Source organism: Papio anubis, chromosome 2 (genome assembly GCF_008728515.1).
Source record: "Papio anubis isolate 15944 chromosome 2, Panubis1.0, whole genome shotgun sequence".
NCBI classification, from domain to species: Eukaryota; Metazoa; Chordata; class Mammalia; order Primates; family Cercopithecidae; genus Papio; species Papio anubis.
The window spans coordinates 48217764-48239645 of record NC_044977.1 but is presented as its reverse complement, the minus strand read 5'-3'; the positions used below and the strand labels follow the sequence as shown (position 1 = coordinate 48239645).

Sequence of the window (21882 nt, the reverse complement as noted above, 5' to 3'; positions counted from 1 at the left end):
GCCGGCTAGGTTTTTCTATTTTTTAGTAGTGACGGGGTTTCACCATGTTAGCCAGGAGGGTCTTGATCTCCTGACCTCGTGATCCGCCTGTCTCGGCCTCCCAAAGTGCTGGGACTACATGCTTGAGCCACTGCGCCCGGCTGAAATTTATTAAATGTTGGGTACTGTCTGAATAATACTTGATTTTGCAGCTCTAGGGACTACGCTTTTCCAGAAAATCTTTCAGGCAGCCTTGTCTACTCATGACCAGAAGATGTGAAAAATGCCTGATCTCTGCTCAACTGTCTTCCAAGACTTGCCACAGCATGGTCTATCTACTCATCAAGACAGGGCTCCTGCTGTAACTGCCTCTCATTTGCCAGGGTCTGACTCAGTGACTTCCAGAAAATGAATGGGACTCAGAAGAACTACTTGTTAGTTTCCTCTTTAACTACCTAACTTTTGAAGGCAAGGCTGACAGCAGTGCCTACAGTAGGAGTGACTTAAGCAGCAGATACGAACCCAGGCCACAGGGATTTCTATTCTGGTTTTGCCGCTTATTAATTTAGCTATATGACCTTGAGCCAGTCATTTAATTTCTCTGCTGGAATAGGGAATATAGAAATGATAGCTCTTATGTCCTAAGAATGCTGTGAAGACTGAATGAGTAAAATGCTCAGGACAGTGACTAGAAAACGGTAGATGATTAGTAAATACTGGCTACTACCATCTTAAGGTATGCCAAATACAGATACGAGTAACAGAACACAGAGTCCAGAAGACAGTGAGAGAAGCAACAGGTCACAGCTCCTAGGCAAGGTTATCCAGCTATCCCCCTTTCCAGATGCTTGGCTGTCAATTGTTCTTTTTCTTAACAGGTGGTATTACACCCAAGACCACTAACTAAAAGGAAGTATCAGACCTGACTACAGTCCTACAGGGCAGGATTTGGTAACAAGGCCTACGCTCTTGAAAGTGACCATCCTCAATGGCTTCAGAGTCTGTTTCTGGCTACAAGAACAGTATGGGAATAGGAGCCACACTAGAGGATGGTTTGCTAGGCAAATACCCCAGATCCCATGACCTACGCAAAGGGTCAAGCTGTTTCTCTGCCAAAAGCCTCATGCCCATGGCTGGACTGTGAAGACACTGTATCTCAGCCCAACAGCATTTATCTAGAAAGTTCTTACTAGTGCTAGTTAGGGGCAGTATAAGATGACTTGAAGTTCTGTCTTCCATGATAATCAGCACCGAGAGGCATACCCCAAACTATTAATTATATGTGGAGCCCCACTATTCCCCTACCTTTCTCCCCAGGGACTGCTTTGACTGGTCAAAGTTTAAATGTCACACTCTAAAGTCTGGTATCACATTTCAAGATAGAGATCAGATGATGAGAGTGGTGGTAAGTTTCAAATCGAAAGAAGGGGAGGCCAAGGCGGGCAAATCATGAGGTCAGAGTTCGAGACCAGCCTGGCCAACATGGTGAAACCCCGTCTCTACTAAAAATAGAAAAGGCTAGGCGCGGTGGCTCACGCCTGTAATCCCAGCACTTTGGGAGGCCGAGGTGGGCGGATCACGACGTCAGGAGATCAAGACCAGTCTGGCTAACATGGTGAAACCCCGTTTCTACTAAAAATATGAAAAATCAGCTGGGCGTGGTGGCATGCGCCTGTAGTCCCAGCTACTCGGGAGGCTGAGGCAGGAGAATCGCTTGAACCCGGGAGGCGGAGGTTGCAGTGAGACGAGATCACACTACTGCACTCCTGCCTAGGCAACAGAGTGAGACTCTGTCTCAAAAGAACAAAAAACAAAACAAAATTAGCTAGGCATGGTGGCACGTGCCTATAATCCCAGCTACTCAGGAGGCTGAGGCAGGAGAATCGTTTGAACCCAAGAGGCGGAGGTTGCAATGAGCCGAGATCATGCCACTGCACTCCAGCCTGGGTGACAGTGTGAGGCTCTGTTTCAAAAAAAAAAAAAAAAAAATTAGCTGGGCGGGCACCTGTAATTCCAGCTACTCTGGAGACTGAGGCAGGAAAATCGCTTGAACCCAGAAGGCAGAGGTTGCAGTGACTGGTGGGGAAGGGAAAAAAAGGCTGGGTATGGTGGTTCACACCTGTAATGCCAGCACTTTGGGAGGCTGAGGCAGGTGGATCACTTGAGGTCAGTAGTTCAAGACCAGCCTGGCCAATATAGTGAAACTCCGTCTCCACTAAATACACAAAAAAAAATAACCAGGCATGGTGGTGCGCACCTGTAGTCCCAGCTACTCGGGAGGCTGAGGCAGGAGAATCGGTTAAATCCAGGAGGCAGAGGTTGCAGTGAGCCGAGATCACGCCACTGCACTCCAGCCTGGGCGACAGAGCAAGACTCTGTTTCAAAAAGAAAAGAGAGAAAAAGATGATAAAAGGATCTGCAAAGATATTTGGAGAATATTTATGAAAGTGACTGATTTTGAGAATGGGAAAAGGGACTTGCATAACTTGCTTTGTTAATATGTTTCACTGGTGTACCAATGTTGTTTAATATTAAAAATAAAAGAAACAGGAAACACAGTTCAACCTCCACACTCCCACATGACAGAATTCACGCTTGTTTCCTTCCCTTTGAGTCTCTACCCACATGTGTCACAAAGCAGTGACCATCAGGCCACCTTACATCTTAATGTCTAATACCTCTCTGAGTGAATTAAGCATTTAAATAGCCATTCCTGCTCTTCATTTATTAATATAACAAAAATTTGGAAAAAATGCTGTAATCTGTGGGATTACTTCCTTGAGATAAAGCAACACCTATGTGGGGGTTGAGGGGTGGGTAGATCTTCCTAGATTCCGACTCATAAGACTATCACAGGCCATATTTGGCACAAGTCCACTGAGAAGGATGGGGACAGAGACACAGCTGGCAGGCAGGGCAGTGGTAGGTCAGCAGCAGCAGTTCTTGCAAGAGTCCATACACAAGATGGCTCAGGCACAGGGAGACTGTGTTGACTCAATACCTTGACTTAGAACGCTCAATCTTGGGGGTGCCAGTATCTCTTTTGACAGCTCCTTAGGCTCCCCATAAGGACATCCCCAGGAGAGTCACTGTGTTCCATGAAACAAAAGCCTGGTGGCCCATCAGGTATCCATGGCTCTTTCCTGTCCAAATGTAATTTACCAATCAGAGGATATTTTACCATAAGGACCATGCCCAGCAACAAATGTGACATTCTGCCTTATCTAGCTCCCAGGGAAACAGAGCTAGAAAGTTAAACAAAGGTCAAATTCTCATGCAAGGAAAGGATTTTGTCAACTGTAACTCATGGATACTGTTTAGGGATGGGATTACTGAGTCAAAAGCAAAGTTTTGGCCAGGCGCGGTGGCTCATGCCTATAATCCCAGCACTTTGGGAGGCTGAAGAGGGTGGATCACCAGAGGCCAGGAGTTCGAGACCAGCCTGGCCAACATGGTAAAACACTGTCTCTACCAAAAATACAAAAACTTAGCTGTCGTGGTGGTGGGCGTCTAATTCCAGCTACTAGAAAGGCTGAGGCAGGAGAATCGCTTGAACTCAGGAGGCGGACGTTTCAGTGAGCTGAGATCACACCACTGCACTCCAGCCTGGGCAACAAGAGCAAAACTGTCTTTTTAAAAAAAAAAAAAAAAAAAAAAGCAAAGTTTTCATGATTTTTGCTAATTCACTTTCCTGAAAGATTTTTCCAATTTATACAACAATCACTATTACAGTGGTTAGCAGGAGTACAGAACCTAAATGAGAAAAATGATAATTTTACAGAGAAAAAACAATCTGAATAAACAGTCTAGCATTCTCTCCTATTTAAACAAGTCTTTTTTTTTTTTTAGGTGAGGAGGGGAGGCTGGGGAGAATTTAATTAAACAATTCCATTTTTATTCATAAAAATAAATAAATACACAAGAAATGTCCCTTCCCCTAAAACACTAATGACAAGAGACTTGCCTTTACAGTCTTAGAAGGTATGCTATAAAAATACAGTATTAACAGTGGGGTGCTGGAATAGGACTAAACCGATCAAGGAAAGGGACACCAGAAATGGAACAATTTTGACAAATACGGCATTATAAAATTCAGTGGCAAAAAGATGAACAATTCACTAAATGGTAAGAGTCAGAAAAATTTTGGTGAAAATTAAGATCTCTACATCTCCTCTTCCAAGAGAGTCCCAAAGGAGTAAAGATTTGAATGTAAAAATGGTTACACATGAAGCAGAAAGGAATACACACAAATATTAGCAAGTTGTTCCATGTGGTGGGATTACAAAGGTTTTTGTTTCCTTATACTTAACTGTGACTCTCAGAGGAGCACATTACCTTTACACTCAAACAGCCACCTCCACTTTGGAGAAAAACGTTAATCTGTTGATTTTTTCAAATAAACTTCTGATGACAAAAATCTCCATTCATCATGCAAGACAAATTACACTTAAATGCAGGTTTTCATCTTCACTCAGGGCTTGCTAAGCATTTCAGAGTTATTGCAAATGGTACTAAACAGCCGATCCTAAGAATTCCACATCTTCTTTCACCAGGACATTGATGGCTTTAAACTGGCAAAAGTTAAAAGGTATATTTTTGTACTTAATGTTCTCCAATCAAGAATGGGACACTTGGCCAGGTGCGGTGGCTCACGCCTGTAATTCCAGCACTTTGGGAGGCCGAGACGGGCGGATCACGAGGTCAGGAGATCGAGACCATCCTGGCTAACACAGTGAAACCCCATCTCTACTAAAAATACAAAAAATTAGCAGGGCGTGGTGGCGGGCGCCTGTAGTCCCAGCTACTCAGGAGGCTGAGGCAGGAGAATGGTGTGAACTCGGGAGGCGGAGCTTGCAGTGAGCTGAGATCATGCCACTGCACTCCAGCCTGGGCGACAGAGCGAGACTCCGTCTCAAAAAAAAAAAAAAAAAAAAAAAGAATGGGACACTTGTTAGAAAAGAGCCAGGCGTGGTGGCTCACACCTGTAATCCTAGCATTTTGGGAAGCTGAGGCAGGTGGATCACGAGGTCAAGAGATTGAGAAATCCATCCTGGCCAACATGGTGAAACCCCATCTATACTAAAAATACAAAAATTAAGCTGGGCAAGGTGGCATGTGCTTGTAATCTCAGTTACTCGGGAGGCTGAGGCAGGAGAATCGCTTGAACCTGGGAAGTGAAGGCTGCACTGAGCCGAGATCGCACCACTGCACTCTAGCCTGGGCAATAAGAGTGAAACTCCATCTCAAAAAAAGAAAAGCCAGGAACAAAACACACTAAATGCAACTTTTGCTACAAGAAGCTGCCCAAGCAGAGTTAGCTTCAAAATGTCCACCAGCAATTTCTGCTTTTGTTATCAATTTCTATTTCCATCTTCATGGATTTCTGAAGATTGAAATTATTTTGTAAAAGGCTGTGGCCAGGCATGGTGACTCATGCCTGTAATCCCAGCACTCCGAGAGGCTGAGGCGGGCAGATCACTTGAGGTCAAGAGTTTGAGACCAGCCTGGCCAACGTGGTAAAACCCCATCTTTACTGAAAATACAAAAATTAGCTGGATGTGGTGCACACACCTGTAATACCAGCTACTCGGGAGGCTGAGGCAGGAGAATCGCTTGAACCAGGAGGCAGAGGCTGCAGTGAGCTGAGATCGCACCACTATACTCCAGCCTGGGCAGCAGAGCGAAATGAAGTCTCAAAAAAAAAAAAAAAAAAAAAAACCAAAACAGGCTACAAAGTTTGAAATTTCTAACTGGAAAACAGTTCTCTAAAGCAATGACTACTTCCTCTCACAGGAGAATTATGAGCCGGCAGAGTAGAAAGGAAGAAAGAGTTACACAAGGTCTCTGAGACCTGGTCCTTCAAGGAAAGCATTTTCGATAACTTCCATTATTAATCCATGTATATATTAACATCCTCTAAAAACTTTCTAGAAAAAGGTATATTCAGAACACCTTTCCTTCTGCCACCAAACCAAACCTCACCGGTGTGCATCAGAAGAAGCTCCTCAGAGCGAAACTACCAATATTTGTACCAGTATTTGAACGATGAAACAATTCTTTCCTTCAAGTACAATGTTTCTCATAACAAATCAAAAGCTGGCATCTTCCTTTATTCGCCTGCAGTCATCACCTTCTTCATCTATGCCACAGAGAAGCCAAATGGCCACATGAGCAGACACAATAAGGAAACACCAGCAAATAAAAAGATCAAGAAAAATATTGTCCAAGGGTTTGGGTGAGCAGAGGTCAGTGGTCAGACAGAGGTTAACCAGGAACGCACAGGGGTACTTAGGGGAAGGGCAAAAGACTTCTATGGTGAAAATGAGGACAGCAGGGAAGGGCTAGGAAGTTGGGGGTCAGTTAGCAATTCAAAAGTCTGAAATCTTGCAGGTAGGATAATAGCTCACATGGAGGTGAAGGCTTTATGGTGTTGCAGTACCCAGGAATTGAAAGCAAAGTATAGTAGTCCCCACTTATCCATGGGGGATAGGCCCCAAGACCCCCAGCGAATGCCTGAAACACAGCAAGTACCAAACTTGTCACCCTTCAGGACACATTGATGATGTTCATGTCTTCCACCTACAAATTTAATGCCTTTTCCTTTGTAAGTAAGCACTCATCATACACTGTGCGTTTTACCTTTTGCAGTGTGAGGTACCACAGCAAAACTAGCATGACTTTCTTTTTCCTTCTTCACAATTTCAAGGATAGAAAATATGTTCTCACAGATTTTAGCAACCTCAGCATACGATTTTTTCACTTTCCTTATTAAGTCAACAATTTTTACCTTTTCACTTCAAGGGTTTCTCTTTGGCATAACCGAATTGCTAGCATCTTGTGCTTTGGGACCATTATTAAGTCAAATATGAGTTACTTGAACACAAGCATTGCAACGTCGACTTGATAACCAAGACAGCTACTAAGTGACTAACGGTCAGGTAGCATCTATGGTGTAGAAACCCTGGACAAAGTGATGATTCACTTCCTGGGTGGGATAGCACAAGCTTTCATCAAGCTAATCCAAACAGCACACAATTTAAAAATTATGGCAGGGTACAGTAGCTCATGCCTATAATCCCAGAACTTTGGGAGGCTGAGGCAGGAAGACTGCTTAAGGCCAGGAGTTTGAGACCAACCTATGCAACATATTGAAACCCAGTCTCTACCAAATATTTAATACATTACCTGGGCGTGGTGGTACACTCCTGTGAGTCCCAGCTACTTGGCAGGCCGAGGTGGGAAGATGGCTTGAGCACAGGAGTTTAAGGCTCCAGTGAGCTATGATCGCTCCACTGCCCTTCAGCCTGGGTGACAGAACAACCCTCTGTCTCAAAAAGCAGACGAACAAAAAGAAACTTAAGAACAGTATTTCTAGAATTTTCCATTTAACATTTTCAGACCACGACTGACTGCAGACAAAGAGGATTACTATATCTGCAAAGTCATCAAAACAACAGTATAAAATGCAGGAGATGAAACTGAACCAGGTGTTTATCACATCCACGGTCAGACAGCAACTAAGTGGCTGAGCTGGAATTAACAGGAGTGTCAGTCCAAGTCCTACCATGCCATTTTGCAATACCAGCTCTCACCCAAAGGATTCTGGCTCGTGAGGGCTGGGACTTTTAACAAGTCTTTTATGGCAATTCAGGCATACACACCAAGTTTGGAAACCAATGATGTGAAGAGTTTACAGCTACTGTCCTGATTTACGTGTTGTGCCTGATCCAAAACTGCAATAGCATTAGATATCTGAACAAATGCTAAAGGTTCAACAAAGAGATGGCAGTTAAACCAATTAATGTTCTATAGCTTGTTAACATTTTTAGTTGCTTGGTGTTTCCAAGTTGCCTGCCTACAACAGCTGGGTCCTAACCACAGTTGGCTCTTCTGCTCCCTTGCACTGTTACCACCCTAATTATGGTATCAAATTGTAGAAAACTCAGGAAGGTACTAAAGAATGAAGACAAAAAGCTACTGACAATTCCATCTCCCAGAAGCAATTGCTATTAGTATTAGAGTGTATGTCTTTCCAGTTTTCCTTCAAATAGTTGAGGTTATATATATCATGTATAACTTTGCATCTTATTTTTTCTACATTAAATATGTTACCATGTTGTTAAGGTTGCACAATATTCAGCACATGGATAATCTCAAATTTTCCCTTGCTGCTAAGTATGCATTGTTTTTAAATTATGATGAGATGAACCTACATGTAGACTGTCAGCATAATCTGATCAGACTCACAAATGTTTTAATCACTCAGCATTTCTTGGATTAGTAGAATACATTTCATCCATGTGCTTCTCAGTCTGCTGATGGTCTTTGCCTACCCTGCCTACTAGAATGTGACTTACTGCACATATGATCTAAATATAGCACTGGGAAGGAAGCATCATAGGGATACGGAGTTTGGAAGTATCAGGCTTTTGAGCAGATTCCAAAGTAACATTCCACACTTTCACCAGCACGGAACATGGGTAAATGTCTCTCTCCACCTCATTTTCTTCCAAGACTTCATGCTCTGTATATGACCATGAGAGAAGACCCAGCAGTCATCCTGCCCTCAAAACTGATAGACTTCAAGGCTCAGAGTGAAGTAGGCAAGCAATATTTGCTCATAAAGTTTTAGAGAAGGTCATGAGGAGAGACCGAGGGGAAGGGCAAAGGACTGCTATGGTGAAAATGAGGACAGCAGGTGAAAATGAGGCATCGAAAGTCACATAATACTACTGCAATGGACGTCAAGCAGAATAGCAGTGTCTGTTGTAGGCAGACTCTTTTCAGCTTCCCAAACTGAGGAATCAAATTAGGGCCTGAATAGTGAAGAGTCCCTGAGACAGCAAGACATCATTACCGAATGCGCTTTGTGCCAGGCACTGTACTACAGACTTTACTGGGGCAATTTGTTTACTCTTCCAACAAACCGAGCCTATAGGGATACAATGAGAATCCTCATCTAACAGATGAAAAAAAAGAAACTCATCAGCAGTCACTTGGTTTCTAAAAAGACTCATTCTGGGGAGGGGGCAGGAATAGAAAGACCAGTAGTCTGACAAGGAAGGGGATGAGTGGACGGCTCTGGCCAAGCCATTTTTGTGGAATAATGAAGTCATTTGGGGGCACTTAGGAAGTAGGCTATCAGTCTGTTGTTCCATTTAGAATTACCACCTCTAGGAGGAAACCCAGTAGGAAAAGATAGAAGCCTTCGAAAAGAAACATTAAGGATCTAGGGGGGCAGGATAAACACCTTCATTACAATTAAAATATCTAGTGAGAGAAGCACATCAAGGAGCTGACCAAATATCTTAAAACACTTTTTTTTTTTTTTTTTTTTTTTTTGAGACAGTCTTGCTCTGTCTCAGGCTGGAGTACAGTGGCGCAATCTAGGTTCACTGCAACTTCCCCCTCCAGGGTTCAGGCAATTCTGCCTCAGTTTCCCGAGTAGCTAGGACTACAAGCACGGGCCACCATCCCTTTTTTTTTTTTTTTGATGGAGTCTCACTCTGTCGCCCAGGCTGGAGTGCAGTGGTGTGATCTTGGCTCACTGCAAGCTCCACCTCCAGATTCATGCCATTCTCCTGCCTCAGCCTCCCAAGTAGCTGGGACTACAGGTGCCTGCCACCATACCCAGCTAATTTTTTCTGTATTTTTAGTACAGACAGTGTTTCACCGTGTTAGCCAGGATGGTCTCGATCTCCTGACCTTGTAATCCGCCCACCTCGCCTCCCAAAGTGCTGGGATTACAAGTGTGAGCCATCGCGCCCGGCCTGTATTTTTAGTAGAGATGGGGTTTCACCATTTTGGCCAGGCTGGTCTAGAACTCCTAAATTCAAGTGATCTGCCCGGCTCAGCCTCCCAAAGTGCTGGGATTACAGGCATAAGCCACCGTGCCCAGCCTAAAAAATTCTCTTAATTTTTTTTATTTTCAAGAGACGGGTTTCACTATGTCGTCCAGGCTGGAGTGTAGTGGCTTTTTACAGGTGCAATCCCACTACTGATCAGCATAGGAGAGTTATTTGATCTGCTCTATTTGCTACCCGGGCCAGTTCACCCTCCTTGGGCAACCTGGTGGTCCCCTGCTTCTGAGGGGTCACTGCACTAATGCTGAAGTTAAAGCAGATACCCAATTGGTATAATGCACTAAAACCCAGAATTCCTGTGACTCAAGTGATCCTCCTGCCTCAGCCTCCTGAGTGGCTGGTACTATAGGTATGTACCACTGTGCCCAGATGCAAAAATTTAATTCTGCTCTCTCTTCTACAGAGTTAAGAAGTTCCACTCCAGTATTTGGTAATCCCAGCTACCAGGGAGGCTGAGACAGAAGAATCACTAGAACCTAGGAGGTGGAGGTTTCAGTGAGCTGGGATTGCATCACTGCACTCCAGCCCGGGCGACAGAGCAAGACTGTCTCAAAAAAACAAACAAAAAATTATGCCATGAGTAGAACTCTTAAGCCCCAGGACTACTAATCATTGTGTTATTAATCTTACTATATTAATCAAACATATACCAAGGGCAGAAGTAGATACGAGACTACAAGAAGAAATCATACCAAATGCAAAAAGTAAACTACTACTGTGATCAAGACATGTTAAGTTTACTTTAAGGGTAATTACCTTAGTTGGGAAAATTAGGGAAGGATTCCTCTGAGAAGAATTGAACCTGGATGTGAAGGGCGAAAAGGGAGCAAACAATTTTCCTTAAAGAACATATGAAAATGTGGCCGGGCGCGGTGGCTCAAGCCTGTAATCCCAGCACTTTGGGAGGCCGAGGCGGGTGGATCACAAGGTCAGGAGATCGAGACTATCCTGGCTAACATGGTGAAACCCCGTCTCTACTAAAAATACAAAAAACTAGCCGGGCGCGGTAGCGGGCGCCTGTAGTCCCAGTTACTTGGGAGGCTGAGGCGGGAGAATGGCGTGAACCCGGGGGGCGGAGCTTGCAGTGAGCCGAGATCGCGCCACTGCACTCCAGCCTGGGAGACACAGTGAGACTCCGTCTCAAAAAAAAAAAAAAAAAAAGAACATATGAAAATGAGGTGCCTGGGTCAGATCACGCAGGACACAGTGGGCTGTACTAAGGTCCCGAAACCACACAGTAATGAGAAGCCTGACTTGTGGAGATTTCTAAGCAGCAGTGTTCATCCTGCAGAGCCAGCGTCCTGCCTGCCTGCAGTGGGGAGGGGAGGAGACCCTGCGGTGGACAGTGAGGATGCTGCTGCCACCTTCAGGCAAGAGAGGACTGCACTAGACCAGTGTGAAAGCAGAAGGGAATGGGGACAAAGTAAAGGTGGATGGCATCTAGTGATGGATTGGATTGGGATGGGTATGGGAAATGCGGGAAAACGCCAAGGAAGTCGCCTGGGTTTATGTCTCATGGGACCAAGAGGATTTCTTAGATCAGGGAAAAGTCTGAAAAACAGTGAGGTGTTTCTTGGGGTGGAATTGTGTTTGATTTTAGACATGCTGTTTGAGATGACCCTCAACCAAATCTATTTTTAAAGATACACTGGTATTTAGTCATATTTAAGCTTCATTGTTAACTGAGGGAATATTAATTTGTGCTAGGATTTTATGGCTGAAGTCTATCTAGACGCCTGTGCTAAATTGGGAATGTTATGTGCATTCACCAGACACGGAAAGCAAAAGAGAAGAGATGGCTGGACCTGCTATCTAGAGGTCTGCTGTCTGGAGGCCCAGATGACATAATCATGGCAAAGTACACCAGCAGAAATATTGAATGTTTTCAAAGGCAAGACTAAACAGCTGAATGTGCAACCCCTAAAAAGAAGTGTTCGGCATGTTAAAAATAACTGGTCAAAACATTTACTGGTTATCAATCCCTTAACAAGCTTCAAAGAAGTTCCTAGAAAGCATGCTGGAAAATGTTAAATGACTGAAATGAGAAAGAGCAAGATTGATGGGTCAAGTACAGAGAGCAGCTAAGCATCATGGGGGTGGCGCAGTAAGTTATCTTGGCAGGCCAATGAAACAGTTGGGATGCAGGAACAGGGCCTGAAGACATAGATCCACCAAGGCTAGAGACCTGAGCAGGCACATAAAAGCAGCCAGGTGAGGGAGATATCTAGTCTACCCTTCCAGTCCTTCTCCAGAATACACCTCGTTCCCAGCCATCACACGGCTTGTCTCAAGTGGGCCTGCCATTCCTCCCACAGGGTCCTACCTGACCCCCTAATGTAATGCCCTTTCTGCCCAGGAACCTGCTCATCTCCCTCAAACCCAAGAGCATCTGGGGCCCAGACACCTTTTTAAAAATCATACTTGAGGCCAGGCATAGTGGCTCATGCCTGTAATCCCAGCACTTTGGGAGGCCAAGGCGGGTGGATCACAAGGTCAGGAGATCGAGACCATCCTGGCTAACATGGTGAAACCCCATCTCTACTAAAAATACAAAAATTAGCCGAGCGTGGTGGCCTGCGCCTGTAGTCCCAGCTGCTGGGGAGGGTGAAGCAGCAGAATGGCGTGAACCCGGGAGGCGGAGCTTGCAGTGAGCCAAGATCGCGCCACTGCACTCCAGCCTCGGCGACAGAGTAAGACTCTGTCTCCAAAAGAAAAAAAAAGAAAAAAAAAATCATACTTGAATCATGATTACCTGTGTCTCTGCCTCTCATCCAAGTGGGGGTAGGGCAGGAGGAGGACAGGGCAGGTGGGAGGTGTGTGTTGCGGGGGCGGGGAGAAATTCTCCTTGAAGGTATTCTCTCCTTCATCCCCAAATTCCTAATCCCAGTAGCGCCTGTGGTGCAAGGGCTTGGTAAACAATGGTGCAGGGACAGTGGACACGCCCAGAGGCCAAGGAAGAGACGATGGGGAATGCCAGTCTGTCTCTGTTTAGATATACATTTTTGGGTCACTGCCTCTGTGAGAGTGCCTTCTTTTAGGTTCCACTGAGGGCTGCAGATTCTTAGCACAAGACACTCTCTTATTCAAATGAAGACTTTGAGCCTCTTGCCCATTATGAAACCTCATAGGTACCACTAAGCAGGAAAAAGTGGGCTGACAATTCTGGCCAAGGAGTATTCTCTGAAGTACCAACAACAATAAATGTTACCTGGACTCTTACTTAAAAGGTATAGACATACTTCCTCACGCTGGTGACCTGTGATACTTTGGTAATAAACAGTTGAAGAGAGTAAACAAAATCTCGAGAGATTATACAAGACATAAAAAATGCCTGGGCACTTCCCCCATCCCCCTATTTCCAGGTTTCAGTAAATTCTGCTGACAGCCCTGCATCTTACTAGAGCCTACCATGGACAACAGAGGCATGCTGATGTGTGTCACAAGAAGGGGTGTCTAAGTATCAGAAGGTACAGTCACTTTTGCTGTTACTACTGGTCACAGCAGGCCTTTGTGCAATGAATACAGTGCTGTCCCTTAGAGCTAGCCCATGGAGCCTATGTGCCACTATCAAAGGTAACCTCGCACGCTGCTTGTGAGGCTGGGAAAAGGGCACAGGGAGGAAGACAGCAAGCATTTCCATCCGTGTGGGCATCAGCCTGGATGAACCATGAGGGAAAATGGTTCTGGCATGTGCAGTGTTTGTCCATTCAGCTAGGGCTCAAATGGCAGTCTCTTCCTGAGAATTCAAGATTTACACAATTTGTCTAAGGCTCCACAGATAGTTATGTGCAAGGTAGCAGGCCAGATTCTATTTTGTCCCATTCAAAGATGCTTAAGGAACTTGAGATCATGGTCCCCATTGTAGCAACCAGAAGGATATGCTCCCAAATGCTCAGGAAGACTGCTGATTATACTGAACACTGGGAAAAGAAAGATGGCTAGAAATTGCCAAAACAAGATAATGGAAAGCCAACCCTCCGGTTTTAGGATCGCAACCATGGGTTTTGTTTTTGAGATGGAGTCTTGCTCTGTCACCCAGGCTGGAGTGCAGTGGTGCGATCTTGGCTCACTGCAACCTCTGCTTCCCAAGTTCAAGGGATTCTCCTGTCTCAGCCACCTGAGGAGTTGGGATTATATTACAGGCACGTGCCAGCACCCAACTAATTTTTGTATTTTGGTAGAGACGGGGTTTCACCACGTTGCCCAGGTTTGGTCTCCAACTTCTGGCCTCAGGTGATCCGGCGCCTCGGCCTCCCAAAGTGCTGGGATAACAGTGAGCCACCGTGCCCGGCCACAACCATGGGTTTTCAATCCCACCTCAGATACATTTAGCTGCATGAACTGTTTTTTGTTTTTTGAGACAAGGTCTCTCCCTGCTTCCCAGACTGGAGTGCAGTGGAGCGTGATCACTGCAGCCTCGACCTCCGGGGCTCAGGAGATCCTCCCACCCTTGGCCTCTTGAGTAGCTGGGACTATAGGCACACACTACCATGCCCAGATTTTCTTTTTTGAAAAAAAATTATGGTAGAAATGAGGTCTCTCTACATTGCCCAGGCTGGTCTCAAATTCCTGGGTTCATGCATTCTTTCCCACCTCAGCCTCCCAAAGTGCTGGGATTACAGGGATAAACTACCCCATGTGGCAGCTGTGTGAACTGAAATGCCCCTCTGCTTCCATGTGAAAAATAAGAATCCTCCACAAATGAGATAATGCACAGAAAGCTCCTAGCATTCCATTTGACACATGAAATATGAGTGGCTTTGTTATGAGGGCTTTTCTAACTTAAATGAAAAATATGTACTTAATCAACAAGTATTATTCCATCTTCCAAATCTCACTATTGTAGTCTCTCACACTAACTTCTAGATTTTTGCTATATCCATGTCAGTGCAGATACGTGTCTCATGTCTTGTTGTATTTCTAATACAAATTATACATTCAGCTATATACTACCTAAAACTGCAGTGTGATCTGCATTGGTGTACTGCATCATATGTTAACAGGGCAGCGGAGAGTCATATTTAGCATAAGACCCCTGTCATTTGAGGAAGATAAGGTCACAGAGACCTTTGTGAAGTCCTAATTGGCCAATACCAATTATTACAAAGGGCAAAAATGCCCTTTGTTAGAAGAAAAATAAAGCAGCACTGAAACATGGGCACTGGGTCACTAAGTGGCTCACTCCCATATACCAATTTGAATTCTTGCCTCCACTTTCACTGTTTTGCAGTGACCACATAGGCACATAGGCCCTAAGAACATGGGTTACCACTCATGATCCTATCCACGTCATGCTAAAATATCCCATGTCCTAACAGCCTCTTTCTGGGCCCCACTTAAAGCTGATCGTGTGTTGCCATTTTAAATTCAGAAGCAGTAGTCACTGACCATGAGCTAGGGGGTAAACACACCAAATCCAGTTCAAACACTTGCTGAGTGCCACGAAGTGTCCATTACTGAGCTAGGTGCTGGGGATGACCTACAGACAAAACTGCAAATACTTTCTTACTTCAAAAGGAGGCCATCTCAGTTCTCTATAAGCTAGTAAGTACATGATTGTGTCCTGTGGCTTTGTAAGTGTTAAACTGGAAACCTCAGTGGCTATATTCCACTAGTTACTTCACAATTCCTTCCTGGACAAGGGCATCTACACAATTCTGAAACCGCCTCCACAGAGTTGACAAAAAAGGCCTGCTGGGTTCTAGATAGAAATGTAGTTACAACAAAGCATTAATCAGAGTGTACTTTGGCCCCTTTCCTTGTTGCTACAAGTCTGACGTTTTGCATCCCCATTGTTCCTAGAGATAGGATTTCTAACATCAGGGTCATAAAACTGTGTAAAAATTTGCATCCCCACTGTTCCTATAGGCAGTATCTCTGACATTAGAATCATAAGGCTTTTATTTAAGGATCGCTTAAGATGTGTATCAGACCCCAATTCCAGCAACCAGTCTGAAGATCCCCATGGAGGAACATGAACAGCATAATACAGCTTCTCTCCCTGTCCCATGACTTCACTCTGCACTCTTTGACCAATCAACAATCTCCACACTTCGGCCCACTTAAAACCCTTAGAAACTCCAGCCTCAAACTCCCTAGGGAAATGGATGTGCAGTTCTCTCCTATCTGCTCATGTGGTGGCCCTATGATTAAACCTCTTTCTCGGCTGGGCACGGTAGCACGCCTGTAATCCCAACAATTTGGGAGACAGGAGTTTTGAGACCAGCCTGGGCAATATAGCAAGACCCCGTCTTTATAAAAAATAAAAAATTAGCCAAAGCCGGGCGTGGTGGCTCACGCCTGTAATCCCAGCACTTTGGGAGGCTGAGGTGGGCGGATCACCTGAGGTCAGGAGTTCGAGACCAGCCTGACCAACATGGTGAAACCCCATCTCTACTAAAATACAAAAAAATTAGCTGGGCGTAGTGGCATGCGACTGTAATCTCAGCTACTTGGGAGGCTGAGGCTGGAGAGTCGCTTGAACCCGGGAGGCGGAGGTTGCAGTGAGCCGAGATTGCGCCATTGCACTCCAGCCTGGCAAGAGTGAGACTGTCTCAAAAAAAAAAAAAAAAAAAAATTAGCCAAGCATAGTATTGTGCCTGTAGTCCCAGCTATTCAGGAGTTTGAGGCAGGAGAATGTCCTGGGCCTAGGAGTTCAAGGCTGCAGTGAACTATGATCTTGCCACTATACTCCAGTCTGGATAACAGAGCCAGATCCTGTCTCCAACACCCACCCCCCACCCCCAACACACGCACAACTCTTTCTCTGCTACAACCCAGTGTCTCAGCATTGCGGCATGCATCAGGTAATGGACCTCTTATGGTCTACAATTCTGTGTATTTAGAAATGGTGAGGCCAGTTGTAGAACAAAACCAAAGCGCCTGAAACTCAGCCACAATGAATTTTTTTTTTTTTTTCTGAGACAGAGTCTTACTTTGTTACCCAGGCTGGAGTGTGCAGTGGAATGATTTCAGCTCACTGCAACCTCTGCCTCCCGGGCTCAAGTGATTCTTCTGCCTCAGCCTCCCGAGTAGCTGTAGCTGGGATTACAGATCCCCACCACCACGCCAGCAAATTTTTGTATTTTTAGTAGAGACGGGGTTTCATCATGTTGGCCAGACTGGTCTCAAACTCCTAACCTCAGGTGATCTCCCCGCCTCGGCCTCCCAAAGTGCTGGGATTATAGGCGTGAGCCACTGTGCCCAGCCCCACAATGCATCTTTAAAAGTCAATTTTATTTCAACTCTATATTCATCAATATACTTGGTCCACAACACTGAAACATCACCTGGTTTCTGCCCAAACACTTTCAATAATGATTAACTTCCTCCTATGCAGTGTTTCATCTTCAAACTATTCTAGCTGCAAAATGACGCAGGGAACTAGATTCTTTCTCTGTGTATTCTCCTCCCTGCCTTCTTCTGTGAGGCAGCAAAGTACCAATCTAATCCTTCTCCCATGTGATATCCTACATTATTTGGAGACACCCAGTCTCTTGATCACCAAAACTGCACATCTCTGGTTCTCTCAACTCCTCTGCATGCAACATGGCTTCTAGATGCCTTAACTTCCTGGCTGCCTACCTCTGGCTGAATTAGGCTCCTTATATTTCTTTAAATGTCTGTATCTTTGTACAAGTACTATCTATTACTAAAACAGGTTGATGCTTTAAGAATGTCACATATGGGGCCGGGCGCGGTGGCTCAAGCCTGTAATCCCAGCACTTTGGGAGGCCGAGACGGGTGGATCACGAGGTCAGGAGATCGACACCATCCTGGCTAACACGGTGAAACCCCATCTCTACTAAAAAATACAAAAACTAGCCAGGCAGGTGGCGGGAGCCTGTAGTCCCAGCTACCGGGAGGCTGAGGCAGGAGAATGGCGTGAAACCCGGAGGTGGAGCTTGCAGTGAGTTGAGATCCCGCCACTGCACCTCAGCCTGGATGACAGAGCAAGACCTCGGCCTCAAAAAAAAAAAAAAAAAAAAAAAAGAATGTCACATATGGGGCCGGGCATGGTGGCTCAAGCCCAATCCCAGCATCTTTAGAGGGCCGAGATCGGGAAGATCACGAGGTCAGGAGATCGGTGACCATCCTGGCTAACACAGTGAAACCCCTCGCCTCTACCAAAAAAAAAAAAAAACTAGCCAGGCGAGGTGGTGGGTGCCTATAGTCCCAGCTACTCGGGAGGCTGAGGCAGGACAATAGCGTAAACCCGGGAGGCGGAGCTTGCAGTGAGCTGAGATCCGGCCACTGCACTCCAGCCTGGGTGACAGAGTAAGACTCCGTCTCAAAAAAAAAAAAAAAGAATGTCACATATGAAGAAAAACAGGATGACTGAGCATTTTATAAACTTCCAAAACTCCAAAAACTTCCTCAGTTCTGAATAATACTCATGGTAAGTATGATTAGCCTTCAGTGATTTTAACTGCCCAAGAAATATAACAACAGTTGGTTAGGCTTCACTATGATGCCAACCCCTGATTAGTCTAGACCACACACTCCTAACAGAAGTGATAACTAACATGGATCTGCAGCCCTCTAGTAGCCACAATGTATGCACAGTATATCCATGGTATTAAAATTTCATTGAAGCAGGGGAGACGTTAGGAAGAAAAGGTCTAAAAATTTAGGCTTGGAGCTAAAAGAGAGGTACAATAATGAAAAAAAATTGAGAAAACTAGTTTAAACCTGAACTGTCCAATACAACAGTTACTAGTCACCGGTGGCTATTTAAAGGAAAATTGCATGATATCAAATACAGTCTCTCAGTCATAGCTGCTATATTGGACAGTTCTACTCTATGGTGTTGGTCTAAACAATTCTGAGGCATTTTACTAGGATTAACATATACTCTTCAAACATCTCAAGACTCAAGTTATAGCCCTTACTCGTTTCATTACTATAATCCCAGTAGACCGAGGTGGGCGGATCACAAGGTCAGGAGTTCAAGACCAGCCTGGCCAACATGGTGAAATCCCATCTCTACTAAAAATACAAAAATTAGCCAGGCGTGGTGGCAGGCGCCTGTAGTCCCAGCTACTCGGGAGGCTGAGGCAGGAGAACAGCTTGAACCCGGGAGGCAGAGGTTGCAGTGAGCCGAGATTGCGCCACTGTACTCCAGCCTGGGCGACAGAGTGAGACTCCGTCTCAAAAAAAAAAAAAGAAAAAGAAAAAGAAAAAGAAAAAACAAAAGTAAATTGTTTATCTGACCTTCTAAAAAATCAAGAGAGACAGAATACCCAAACAAGCCGGTTTTAGCAGGCATGATAAGGAACTACCCTCTCCTTTAATCCTTACAAAAAAGTAACCTGATGTTAACCAATCAGTTATCTTTCAATTACTGTTTCCTTGTTCCCACCTTACAAAGTCCATTCTTCTACAACTGCCCACTGGGAGTTTTCATCCTATTTTGTATAACGGAGGCTGCCCTGATTCACGAACTGCAAATAAAAGCCAACTAAGATCTTTAAATGTGTTGTAATTTTGTCTTTTAACAGATATCATATCAAAAAGAACTATCCCTAGAAGGACTGACAAATTGGACTGCATCAACACTAAGAGCTTCTGCTCTTCCAAAAACACTATTAATAGAATGGAAAGACACAGACTAAGAGAAGATATTTGGAAATCACATATCTGACAAAAAGACTTGTATTCAGAATATACAAAGAACTCTCAAACACAGTGAGAAAAAAACCAACCCAATAAAATAAGTGGGCAAAAGATCTAACAGATACTTCACCAAAGAATAAGCAGGTGAAAAGATGTCTGTTCAACATTGCTACTCTTTAGGGAAACACAAATTAAAAACATAATGAGACACCATCACACACCTGTTAGAAAGGCTAAAAAATTTTTAAATGACCATGCTGTGTTAGCAAGGACATGGAGCAGATGGAACTCCCGTATACTGCTGGTGAGAATGTGAAATGGAAAAGCCATTTTAAAAGTTAGATATATACTTTGGGGTGATGAAAATGTTCTGGGCTGGGTGCGGTGGCTCATGCCTGTAATCCTAGCACTCTGGGAAGCTGAGACAGGCAAATCACTTGAGCCCAGGGTTTGAGGAAATCCTGGGCAACATGGCAAGATCCTGTCTCTACAAAAAATACAAAAATCAGCTGGGTGTGGTGGTGTACACCTGTAGTCCCAGCTCCATGAGAGTGAGACTCTGTTTCCTTAAAATAAAAAAAGGAAAGGAAAGGAAAAGAAAGGGAAAGGAAAAGGAAAAGGAAAGGAAAGGGGAAAAGAAAAGGTTCTGTAATTAGATGGTGACAGTTGTATAACCTTGTGAATATTTGAACTGTACACTTTGGGCGAAGTGTCTCATGCCTGTAATCCCAGTACTTTGGGAAGCTAAGGCAGGAAGGCTGAAGCTGGGAGTTTGAGAGCAGCCTAGACAACAAAGTGAGACACTGTCTCTATCAAAAAAAAAAAAAAAATTAGCCAGGTGTGGTGGCGTGTGCCCTTAGTTTCAGCTACTCGTGGGGCTGAGGTGGAAGGATCACCTGAGCCTGGGAGGATGAAGGAGCAGTGAGCTGTGGTCACACTATTGCACTCCAGCCTGGGCAACAGAATGAGACCCTGTCTTCAAAAACTAAACAAAACAAAATAAAACAAAACAAAACAAAAAACGCACATTTTATATAGGGGAATTTTATGATGTATTAAGTATTTCAACTTTTTAAACAAAGTTAAAGCGTATGCCTACCATATGCCCCAACCATTCCCCTCCGAAACAGCTACCTACCCAAGGGAAATGAAAACAGATCTAGACAAGAGACTTGTGCACCAGTGTTCACAGAAACTTTTGTTGTAACAGCCAGAAATGTGAATCAATCCAAATGTCTATCAACAGAAAAGCTAATCAAATTGTGATATAGCTATACCATGAAATACCACTGAGCCACAAAAAGGAATGAACTACAGATACATACAGCACAGATAAAATAATAATGTCGAATGAGGCCAGATACTCCCCCACCCAATAAATACACAGTATATAAAGGATATATACAGATTCCACTTATACAAAATACCAGAAAATGCAAACTAGAAAGCAGATCAGTGGTTACCTGGAGAGGGGTAAGGAAGGGCAGCAGGCAGGAGGGCGAATTACAAAGAAATACTGGGATACTTCAGGGCAATGGATTTGTTCATTCCCTTGATTGTGGTGATGGTTTCACACAATACATACCATTTGTGAATGGTATGTATTCATATGTACATATGTCAAAACTCAAAGTGTATAGTTTCAATACGTATGGCAATTATATTTCAATCAATGAAGCTGTTCTTTTTTTTAAAAAAAAAAAAAAGGTATAGTCAGAGGCCAGGAGGCTGCAAATATCTGAGGGGATGACATGGAAGAAGCAGCCACTCCGCATTGCCTCAGTTCTCACTGCATTCACGATTGCTGAATCTGGATTCCAGTTTCAGCTTTTCTTAATTCTCTGCTGCAAATGTATGCCTTGTGTTGTGTTAGCACCTGAAGTCCCATTAGACAGAAACCTTCCACTTACCCCATCCGTCCTTCCCAAGAGAAACACCTTCTCCTGTTCTCATACCCAAAACCACTTCCTATGTCCCTTTACCCCAACTATCACATCTGGTTTACCCCTAGCCATACAAATCTTTCCCTAACCTCTTTACATTTCCACAATCCTAGTTGCATTATTACTTCTTGACTCCTGATTTACTTCCTTACCCCAGGCTCCCTTCACTCTACTGCTGCTTGCTTTGCTACACACAGGAGCAGCTACTGAAAGCCAAAGCTGCTTGGGCTAATTCCTCAGGCCCTCTAAGATCCTGGGCCCCACATCCCTTCCGAGGGTCCCACAGCCCAGGTCTATGTGTTTGCTTGCTACACCTGACTTCCTCTTCTATCTTAAACCTGCCTTGCCACACTTTTCCGACCCCCAGATCCCACAAGGGGCATCCCTCTTGTATTCTGTGACTCAAACCCAGCAACTCCTCAGGACATTAGCTGCAAACACCTGACTGAAGGAAGGGACAATTCAGAGCAGAGGCTGAGCCC

General features: G+C 44.5%; 1 protein-coding gene across 3 annotated transcripts in view; it reads right to left on the bottom strand.

The window, feature by feature from the left end:
- RAB7A (RAB7A, member RAS oncogene family) overlaps positions 1-21882 on the bottom strand; it is an 87142-nt gene that overhangs the window by 20485 nt on the left and 44775 nt on the right. The window contains exon 1 of one of the 3 annotated variants that reach the window (XM_021922721.2): positions 7165-7211. The exons of 1 other annotated variant lie outside the window; for it this stretch is intronic. The gene's annotated coding sequence lies outside the window, so the exon portion shown is untranslated. Of the gene's footprint in view, positions 1-2236; positions 2350-7164; positions 7212-21882 lie in introns of those variants that run through there. One more of the 3 variants, XM_021922722.2, reaches the window with a different exon arrangement.